General features: G+C 48.8%; 1 pseudogene; it reads left to right on the top strand.

The window, feature by feature from the left end:
• The first annotated feature begins 9,868 nt into the window (after positions 1-9,868).
• LOC132447983 (uncharacterized protein K02A2.6-like) lies at positions 9,869-11,054 on the top strand (annotated as a pseudogene).
• The last annotated feature ends 732 nt before the right edge of the window (positions 11,055-11,786 follow it).

Below are 11,786 nucleotides of genomic sequence, written 5' to 3' on the forward strand. Positions count from 1 at the left end.
TCACTGTGTATGGGGAGAACACGATCTGGCACATAAACAAACCAACGACTCCCACAGACAAAGACGTCATTCTCGAGGTCGTCTTCAACGAAAAACTTCACTCCACATATTACTCCACCTACTATTCTGGCGGTAAATTGCTTGGCAACACGCGCAACCTAAAGGGAGCATGAATTGCTTTGAGTAAATTTTGCGCAACAACGTAACACCAACGCTGAAGCATGCAGCCGCCTTAAGGCCGTTTCTCAATTCCTAGCACGCGTACTACAGACTCGATGACTTGCAAGCACGTACTTGGCAAGTCTGTACTTCAAGCACAGACTTGCGAGCACGCGAGTACGTACCTGCGATTGGAACAGCAGCGGACTCGATGACGTCACCACCTCTGCTCGTCCGTTAACTGTGCTACGGCCTCATTTAGGCATATACTACTGAACAATATCAACAAATGATATAAAACAAAATCCCAGCCTCTTTCATTTTCAAATAATATGTCAATATTCTGAATGAATAAAAATGGAAAAGATATGCGTGTCCTGTCATGTGTATAAGCTATACACACACGACTTTATATATATTTATATATTATCTTATATTATTATTATTATATTATATAAATATATATATAAGTTAAGAGTAACTTAAGCTACAGTTGTGCGTCTTCTCCATATTGTCCGCCATCGTACTGCTGCGAGTGCGAAATGCATCCTGGGATTTATAGCGATTGCAAGCACACACGAACCACCTCCGATGCATGCTTGGTGAAACGGCGAGATCGAGCACGCATCAAGAACACTTCCGGGTTTTACGACAGTACTCGCTTGATGCGTGCTTCAAATTGGAACAGTGCTCGGGCAACGACTGATGACGTTTCACGAGTCCACGAGCACGCACAAGTACGCGAATTGAGAAACGGCTTAAATCGACGCCACTTCGACCTGGGCGGGACTTTACGTCCTACGTCACTCGCTATGGGTTTGCATGTGTGCGCGTAGCCGTTTGTCTCAGGGATCTGTGCGCGAACTCCCTTGCACTACAGATTACGAGCGTCAAAGTCGTACGCGATGGAGGGTGGGTGACATTCCTACAGTCTGTGATGAATCATCACGGACTGTAGGAATGTCACCCACCCTGAATGTCACCCACAATGTCAGATCCCTGAGACAAACGGCTACGCGCACACATGCAAACCCATAGCGAGTGACGTAGGACGTAAAGTCCCGCCCAGGTCGAAGTGGCGTCGATTTAGAGAGTCCCTGAAGGATACAGCCGATGCATCCTTCAAATCCGGGAAAAGAAGGCTGCATTCGTAGGCCGCATTTGAAGGACCCTTGGAATTGGGACAGCACTTGGCGCGTCGCTGTGACGCAATCGGCGTCGACGCATCCTTCGAATGCAGCCTTCGAAGGATGCGTCCTAGGAATTGGGACACAGCCTAAAGGTGCGGCCACACCAACCACGTTGCTCGCGTTGGACACCGCGAGTACCGCGCCTAACCTGAAGCTTGACCGGTGTGTGGTGTTTCAACGCTCCACCACGTCACCGCGGCACCGCAGCTAGATGAGTCCATGTCCATGCAAGTGAACGGAGCGTTCCCTCCTCGTCATAACTATCAAACCAAACATCCTTCACATTCACTGAGCAAAAATTATGAAATTAAAATGCACATTTCTCGCTAAAAATGTTTCCATAAACGCATTTAATGGCGTAACTATGTAACTATTTCCACCCAGAATAAAGAAAGATGTCGGCCGTATGCTTCTGTGCAAGCTCACTACTCTCTGCCAGTGACGTCGGGTCAAGCTCCACGCTGATTGGCTACCGTGGCTTAGCGTCACGCGTTGAAGCAGTGAAAGTTAAATTTTCTGAACTCCGGGCGTTGGTGCGGTGGGCGCGGTACTGCGTTTACGTGCGTAATTACGTGCAACTTCCGCGCCTAAAGCCCCCAACGCAACGCTTCACCGCGTGTACCGCGCCAAGACCAATGGTTCCCTATGCAAAAATGCCGATTTTCAACGCCCCTACCGCGAGCAACGCGGAACAAATACTGAGCAAACTTTTTCAGTTGTAGCATAGTGGCTGGTTTTGTCATCAAGTCAGCAATCATGTTGTCAGTAGGACAATAATCCAAACATATTCTCCCACTATTCACAGTTTCACGTTTGAAATGATATTTGATATCAATATGTTGCACCTTTGTCGGTTTACTGGATTGCTAGCTAGTGCAATAGCTCCTTGGTTGTCATCATAAACCTTGGTTTGTGCATACTGAAACTTATCAATACCCTTGAGTAACTGTTGCAAATACATACAATCCTGTATGGCTGACGCTAAGGCCATGTATTCTGCCTCACAAGTAGACAGTGCAACTGTTGGTTGCTTTCGACTCTTCCATGAAATGAGTGCACTTTTCTCACTTAAACTGGCACAGTACCCTGTGGTGCTACGTCTGACTGTGACCTCAGATGCCCAGTCAGCATCACTGTGGAATATTAGACCAAGTTCCCCTGTGTCATCCTTTTTAAAACATAACCCACGGTCTGTTGTACCTTTAAGATACCTGAACACGTGCTTTGCAGTGTTCCAATACTCTTCACTTGGTTCATCAAAAGCACTTTTTCATTTTCTTTTTCCCTTGTGTATTGGCAGTTATCAGCAGGATTTTGATCAAAACCATTTTCAGTGAGATATGCATGCAACAGAGAATTCCAGTTTTGGCCTTGACTGCTTGAGACCATATAAGGACTTCTCTAATTTGCATACTACCTTCTCTCCTGTTTTTGACTTTCCTCATAACCAGGTTTGTTGAGATAGACCTCACAGTCAATTGGTGCGTGCAGGTATGCGGTTTTCACATCCATTTGATGTAAAACTAGATCTTCCTGCACTGCTTTTTGCATGACTACTCTGACAGTTGTCATGTCAGCAGCAGGCGAGAATGTTTCCTCATAATCGATGCCTTGTTTTTGGCTATAACCTTTTGCAACAAATCTTGCTTTATACTTATCTGACCCATCCGTATCACTCATGAGTGTATACACCCACCTACCCCCCACTGCCTTTTTGCCTGGTGGCAACTGAGTGATTTTGTTAGCCTGTGTATTTGGACCTTTTCTGTGTCTGGATAATGGACAAGATAAGCTGAGCTGTTCTTGTCGTACCCAATATACGACCCTGCTGACATCTAGGATCTAACTTCCCTTTCTCTTGTGTGTATGCAAAGCACACAGATCCGAATTTCTGAAGTTTGGACATGTCTGGCTTCTTGCCTGTGAGCATCTCACCTTATGAGGGCTCCAGACTAACTTTTTCCTTGGGTGCACTGGTGCGCCTACATTTTTAATTTTGGTGCACCAGCACGTATTTATGGTGCACCCAAGTTTTGAGGGGGGGGGCAACCGGGCAGCTGCACCGGTTGCACCGTCGATATTTACGCCATTGATTAATAATATTTTCGACCATTAAATAAATGCCGAATCTCTATCTCTCATAATGAATATCGTCAGACAAGTTAAGTTAAGTCCTTTATTCATCCCTTTTTAGGGGGAAATTCTTTCTCTGCTTTTGACCCATCCGGGTAGCCGGTGAACACATACACACACAGAGGTCCACACACAGAGGTCCACACACAGGGGGGCACACACAGGGGGGCACACACACATGGGGGCACACACACATGGGGGCACACACACATGGGGGCACACACACATGGGGGCACACCGGCACTACCGGAGCAGTGGGCTGCCGCGGTGCAGCGCCCGGGGAGCAGGTGGGGGTTTCAGATGCCTTGCTCAAGGGCACCTCATCCGTGGATTTTTTCAGGATTCAAACTGGCCACCCTCCAGTTACCAGTCCAACTCCTTCACCATTATGCCACGGATGCCCCCCAATGCCAAGGGATCGGTTCTGTCCCGAAAAACCCTCTGTCTACGGAGAGACGCCTGTACGATAAGTGCGCCGAGGTCCATGGGAACACCCACAAATGGTGACGCCATTATCGGAGGAGGGGCTAGGAAGCTGCGCACGCCGATATAAGTAGCCGATCTCCGGGTAGACTCGCTGAAAAGCTGCTCCCGACCAGGTTTGGTTGCGAGCGTAAGTCACCATGGTGATACAGCGACGCTTAAAGAGATCGACTTTCATGGTACAGCTAACCCAGGCTTTCAGCTCAACATACCTCGCTAATCCTCTAATCGAGCTTCGTAGTACAGGCCCCTGGATAGGGCTTCGCGGGTTTGTTTACCGGCGTTGCTATTGTTACCGGTCTTGCGTGTTCCAACGGATTATTAGGTATCTAATAAATCGCTGTCTAATCAATACTTCATTCACTGCCTCTTCCGTGGTCATTACAATATTATGAATAGACTGCTCTGTAAAAATAAATAATAATAATAATTATACCAGATACATTTTCAGTCGCACCGGTGCGCCCAAATAAAATATTTGGTCGCACTACCCCGAATTCTAGGCGCATGTGCGCCCAAATTAGGCGCACTCTGGAGCCCTGTAAGCCGGTGTTTTCTTTGTGCGTTTACCGTAACACCTGTTTCGCACATAGGCAGCTGTCTGTACAGCATAATTCCACATTTTGTATGGTAGTTTACTGTCAAAAAGCATACACCTGCCCATCTCATAGAGGGTTCTCCAACCTCTCTCTGGTGTGCCATTTTGGTGCGGCGAATAGGGTGCAGATGTCTCGTGCTTAATCTTATTTTTGGTTAACAGTGCTTTGAATTCCTTGCTTGTAAATTCAGTACCATTATCCGAGCGTAGACATTTAACTTCCCCAAAAGGGGCGGAGTCTGCTAAGAACCTCTCTGTGGCATGTACTGCATCCCTTTTGCATTTGAGAAAATATACAGTCATGGCACCTGAATAGTCGTCTGTAAAAGACTGTGCATATTTGTGACCTTCTAAGCTTGGGGTTAGAAGGCTAAATTAGTATGGACCAGTTGTAAGGGCTCTGTAGCCTTTCTGTCTGGCTCTCTATTCCTAGTCTGTGTGAATTTACCCTTTGCACATATTTCACACAGCTGTGCTGGCCTGGCTGCACTGCCTCGGATTTCCATACCTCTTACCACACCCATTAATTTCTGTACATCCTCATAATTGCAATGACCCAATATTTCATGCCTGGTTTGCATGTCGTGGCACATATTGCATTTCTCAAAATTTTTCTGAACAGTTGGCAAGTAAAACAGATTACCATTCTCATGGAAGTCAAACCTGTCCCCTTTCTTGGTGATCATGTGGCTGTCTCCCTTCTTGAATGTCACTGTCGCTCCTCTGTTTGTTGCCCTTGCCACTGAGAAGATGTCGTGTGGGTAGGTTGGCATATACAGTGCCTCTTGTAGCTGTGCTCTTTGTTGTCGTCCCTCGTTGTCTAGCAGGTAGATCAGCGCCGTCCCTCTGCGTTGTGCCATCCCACTGCACTTGGTCCCATCCGCCAGCTCGATAGAATGGGTGTCGGGCTGGAATGTGCTGTCAAAGCTCTTGAACTTGGCGAAGTCGTTCACAATATGAGATGTCGCTCCGGCGTCCACCATTATCCCTTTCTTCTTCAAGTTGACAGATGGCCTCTCGTTGGTTGCATGCTTGGCCGTGAAACATTGATCCCCGTCGTCGATGTCCTCCTCTTCTTCTGCAACTTTTCTGGCTCCGTCTTTTCCCTTTTTCCTGCATAGAGACTCTGTGTGTGTGTTGCTCTTGCAGTGACTGCACCACACTTTCTTGGTACCTGGTTCTGATATGTCCTTTTTCTCCACATTTGTAACACGTCAGAGTGGCTTCCCCTTCCTTCCACTGTGTCTTGGTGCCTTGTTTGCTTTGCTTTGTGCTAGTCTTCATCATGGTCTTCATCACGCTGTCTGCAGGTCCGGTTGTCCTCATCTTCTCAGATTCTTCATAGACCCTCAGTCTTCTCTTGAAGTCCTTGAATGTCACGTTGTCCTCATTTTGTGTAACGTGGACAGCCAGTGGTCTGAATGAGTCTGGCAGTCCATTCAAAATGGTGGCTACAAGCAGCCCGTCACTCATGTTCTCTCCTGCATCACGAAGAGCTGAAATTATGTTCTCAGCCCATCATATAATCAGTCACAGTCTCATTCCCTTCCATTTGTATGGTGGTCAATGAAGTGTACAGGTTAAGAATCCTGGGCTCGCTTTTTCGAGAATAATGTTCTCTTAATAATTTCAAGGCTTTCCTTCCATCATCGGCGGCGTCATGTCTTATCAATGATAGGCTCTTATCATCTAGTGCATTCACTAGTTGAGCACAACAATCTGCATTCTTTGCTGGATCTGCAGCTATGGCAGCCTCGCCAGCGGGCTCTCTCAAAATGGTGTCTTTCAACTTCAGAATGTGTAAACGGCTAAGGAATCGTGTTTCCCATAGATCGTACTTATCTTCCATTCCATCAAAGACTATCTGCTGTTGTAGCGTTACTGCTCCGGCCATTTTCACTTTTATTCTTTTTATAGTTCGCAATCTCCAAGACGTTGCTCAGGCTTTGGCTTGTAGAGTCCTCGATTTTTGCGGGGGTCTCTCGGCACCATCTTTATCCAGGCTCGTGTAGTAGCTTCTCTTGGCTAACAGTTCTTCTTACTTCTGTTACCTTGTTGTTGCTCTAGACTTGTGTTCCTTGGCCCATAACCTGATGAACTTAGTGCGTTGCGGTGGAGATGCAATCGAACTCTCATCAGACACATTTTACCTTTAGCCTTGTAGGCATATTTATTGTATCGACAGGCGGGAGTAACGCCACTGAACTGCCACTCTCCTCGACATCGTCACATGTAACAACTCAGACACCGGAACAGGAAGTGTCAGGTAACAGAGGTAAAGTCAACACTGCCCTCTAATGGACACGATGAGTAAGGGCGTACAGTAGTACTACACTTAACACTGCCTATGGTCCCCCAGTGGCTAAAACTTGCGTTCGGTGTGAAACGAGCACTAGGTGCTCGCCTTTGAAAAAAATGGAGGCTCAAGCGCGCTGATTTGGAATGTGGTTTCTTATGTCGTCACATAGCATCTAAGCTCCTCCCCTAACTCTGCCTGGCCCGCCCAGAGACTTGGCCCGCCAATGAGACATGGCCGTGCGAGCGCCACATGTGTGTGGCTGTAACGCAAGTGTTTCTTTTCGGTTCTTTGACGTCTCTTGTATTTCCACAACGAGACTGTAGTGGGGGTTATCTCAGCCATGGTTATTGGGGGAAAGGAACTTTGGCTTTGACTCCCTGAAGTACATGAACTGCAACATGCCGCCGGTTGCCTCAAAGCACCACCGCATGGCAGCGGTCAGCCGGCAGCAGGCAGCGCGCGGTTCAGTCGTGAAAGTGGAAGAACCAGAGACGTTGCAGAACCCGACGAAGTCGTCTGTGATTCATAATATCATCTGGAGGCGCACACAGCTTTTGGCCCTGATAATATGCATTATATGATTTAGATATCTATGTATTATATGATGTTATTTAGATATAGAGCTCCAGGACTGTAACGCAAGTGTTGTACACTTCCTTATTATTTGGATAACCATTCTACTTTTGGTGTTATGGCGCATAACACGTCGGACTCTCGTCTCTGCTGTTTTTTACAACGAGACTCGTAGTGGGGGTTATCTCAGCCATGGTTGAGAATGAATTGGGGGAAAGGAACTTTGGCTTTGACTCCCTCAAGAACATGAACCACGACATGGAAGAGAAAGAGATTGTTGGCGGCGAATGTCTCCCGCTTGAGCACCGCTTCCCACTGCCTAGGGACCACCGCCTCGGCGCTGCAGGAGGCGGAGGTGCCTAAGCGCTGCCTGGCAACAATCCCTTTCTCCTCCTTGTCGCGGTTCAGTCTACTTCACATTGAAGTGGATGTGGAAGAACTAGGAACGTCAGAGAACCGAACGCAGTCGTTTGAGATTCATAATATCGGCTCACACACTATTTTTTGATACAGATATCTATGTAGGCTATATGATATTATTTAGATATAGAGCTCCAGGACTCACGTGTGTTCTAGAATATTTACAGAACACGGCTAAAGGCTGTGTGCACCTCGCCATTGAAGCTCCTTCAATGTGCAATAAGAAGCCCCCCGTGAGTTACTACATAAATGGCGATGAGGATAAACTAAAGCCGATGCCTCGTGGGGATGCAAGCAAACAGTAAGACTCTGTAAAGTTGCTCCGTTAGCATTAGCGAATCCGAATCCGAATCGGACGTTACCCGGATATAATCATGGCGGCGGCCTTGGTAGGGAGCACCGCTCCGTTTGACAGTGAGACGCAGACGTGGGAAGAATATTGTGAGGTTCTTCAGCATTTTTCTTAAAGGTCCCATGACATGAAAATCTCAATTTATGAGGTTTTCTAACATAAATATGAGTTCCCCTAGCCTGCCTATGGTCCCCCAGTGGCTAAAACTTGTGTTTGGTGTAAAACGAGCACTAGCTGTTCTGCTCGCCTTTGAAAAAACGGAGGCTCAAGCGCGCTGATTTGGAAATCTGTGCTCATGACGTCATGAGGAATCTCAGCTCCTCCCCTTACTCTGCCTGGCCCGCCCAGAGACGTTGGCCCGCCAATGAGACTCGACCGTGCGAGCGCCACATGTGTGTGTGTGTGTGAATACACACACTGTAACGCAAGTGTTTCTTGTCGGTTCTTTGACGTGTCTTGTATTTCCACAACGAGACTGTCGTGGGGGTTATCTAAGCCATGGTTGAGAAGGAATTGGGGGAAAGGAACTTTGGTTTGACTCGCTGAAGTACATGAACTGCGACATGCCGCCGGTTGCCGCGAGGCACCATCGCCCGGCAGCGGGCAGCCGGCCGCAGGCAGCGCGCGGTTCAGTCGACTTCAGGTTGATGTGAAAGTGGAAGAACCAGAGACGTCGCAGAACCCGACAAAGTCGTTTGTGATTCATAATATCGTCTGGAGGCGCACACAATATGTTATATGATATAGATATCTATGTATTATATGATATTATTTAGATATAGAGCTCCAGGACTGTAACGCAAGTGACTCGAGACACGAGACTCGTATTGGGGGTTATCTCAGCCAAGGTTGAGAATTAATTGGGGGGAAGGAACTTTGGCTTTGACTCCCTCAAGAACATGAACCACGACAAGGAGGAGAAAGGGATCTTTGCCGGGCAGCGCTTATGCACCTCCGCCTCCGGCGGTGGTCCCTCAGCGGGGCTCAAGCGGGAGACATTCGCCGCCAACAATCCCTTTCTCCTCCATGTCGTGGTTCATGTTCTTGAGGGAGTCAAAGCCAAAGTTCCTTCCCCCCAATTCATTCTCAAGGTGTGGAGGTGAGCAGCACAGGGCTGGGGACTGTAGGTTTATTAAGGAAACCTGTCATAAGTGTGGTAAAATGGGCCACATTCAAAAAGTGTGTAGGTCAGGTGGCTCGTTTAGCACTTCACAGGCTAGAGCGGGTGGAGTACCAACAGGGAAGTATTGGAAAACTCAGGGAACACATTATGTCAGCCAGGGAGAGGGCGACATAGACGAAGATTAAGTCATGTTCACACTGTACAAACTAGATGAACTAGACATACCAGCAGAGGAGCCATTTATACAGACATTGACTGTTAATGGGGATAAACAGCAATTTGAAATGGACTCGGGTGTGGGGTAACAGTAGTGAACCACTCTGTGTACAAAACCTTATGGGGGAAGGAGCCTGAAGGCCCTAGTCTAGTAGGCAAGTACTGGATTAGGAGGTTAGGTTTACAGTGGAGACCAGAACCCCAGATCCACCATGTTCGGTCGGAGACCCCAGAGAAGGCACAGTCTATACCAGAGCCACAGATACTCCAGGTTAAATACAAGACTTTGGCGGAGGTCCTTGGGGAGTTTGTGGAGGTTTTCAAAGACGAACTAGGGAGATTCAGAGGCCCCCCAGCGAAAATATATGTGGACAATGAAGCAGCCGCCAGGTTTTTCAAAGCCAGACCCGTCCCATATGCCATGAGAGGGAGGGTTGTGGCTGAACTCGACCGTCTCCTTGCCGAGAAGATAATTGAACCAGTAAAATATCCTGAGTGGGCAGCGCCGGTGGTCCCTGTGTTGAAGCCAGATGACACAGCAAGGCTATGCGGAGACTACAAACTGACAGTGAACCAGATCTCAAAACTTGAACAGTATCCAATCCCCAGAATTGAGGACCTGTTTGCCATTCTTTCAGGTGGACAGAAATTTACACTGTTAGATCTGAGTCACGCTTACCACCAGATTCCATTGGATGAGGAAGCAAAAAAGTAACTATAAATACACACAAAGGCTGGTTCACATACAGAGTGCTACCTTTTGCCGTTTCATCATGTCCGGCAATTTTTGAAGGTATCATGGAGGGACTGCTGCAGGGCATCCCTCGTTTGGCCATCTTCCTGGATGACATCCTCCTGACGGGAAAGACGCCAAAGAGCACCTGCAGACTCTGACCATGGTGCTGAAACGGCTACAGGAGGCCGGTCAAAGGCTCAAGAGGAAGAGGAGGTGCACAACAAGCAGCCTTTGAAAAATCGAAAGAACTCGTGCAGTCAACTCAGGTGCTCGTGCATTACGATCCAGAGAAGGACATTGTGCTGTCATGTGACGTGTCACCATACGGGGTAGGTGCCGTACTGTCACAACACATGCCAGATGGAACTGAAAGACCCATAGGTTTTACCTCACAAACACTAAACACAGCAGAGAAAAACTACTCACAAATGGATAAGGAATGGCTTGCAGTGATGTTTGGAATACAACGCATCCACAAGTACACTTATGGACTGTGGGATCCCGCTCCCCCGTGGGTCAGAATCCCGGAATAAATCGCTTGGTCTCGTACAGGGTAAGCCGCACTCGGCATTTAATGGTTCACAAAACAGAATAACGCATGCATACGACTTTAGGGTCTCCGTGAGCCTCTAAATGGCGCGTTGGTTCGGCTGTGCTCTCCAGGTCGCTGTCGCTCGTCTTCTGCCCCTGGTTGCCGCATGCCGGCTCCTTATATCGTGGCTTCCGGGTCTCGTCCTCTCCACCGCCGGCTGTTTGCACTCACGTCCATTAGCGAGCCCTAAGGGAGGCTCTTTGTCGCCGGCTAGTGGATGGCGGTGGTATATGCCATCCAACACGAACCCTCGGGCCCGTCCGGGCCGAGGTTTAAGGGGCGGGATGCCACGCTCCCCCACCGTTTGCTCAGGCCTCCGGTAGCCGGGGAATCCACCCAGGCAAGCGTCCCGTCGTGACAGGGCGTCGGCGTTGGCGTGCTCTCGGCCCGGTCGGTGGTCCACCTTGAATCTAAAGTCCTGTAGGGCCAGGAACCATCGTGTCACTCGGGCATTCGTGTTCTTGGCGCCTGCCATCCACTTTAGTGGCGCGTGGTCGGTGACCAGAGTGAAAACTCCCGCCCTAGGAGGTAGTACCTCAGCTTGTCGAGGCTCCACTTGATGGCGAGGGCCTCTTTTTCTACCGTCGAGTAGTTTTGCTCGTTCGGCAGTAGTTTCCGGCTGATGCACATGATTGGGTGCTCCTCTCCTGCCCGGACCTGGGACAGGACACCCCCCAACCCGACCTCAGAGGCGTCCGTGTGCACTAACAGAGGGGAAGCAAAGTCAGGGGTTATGAGTAAGGGCTCCGCGCATAAAGCTTCGCGGAGCGTCCCAAAGGCCTGGTCAGCAGCCTCGGACCAGGTGATCCGATCCGGCAGGGCCTTCCGGGTCAGGTCGTTCAGGGGGCTGGCCAGCGTGGCGAACCCGGGTATAAATCGCTGGTAGTATCCCACCAGCCCTAGAAACGACTT

This window comes from Gadus macrocephalus, chromosome 19, assembly GCF_031168955.1.
Source record: "Gadus macrocephalus chromosome 19, ASM3116895v1".
Classification (NCBI taxonomy): domain Eukaryota; kingdom Metazoa; phylum Chordata; class Actinopteri; order Gadiformes; family Gadidae; genus Gadus; species Gadus macrocephalus.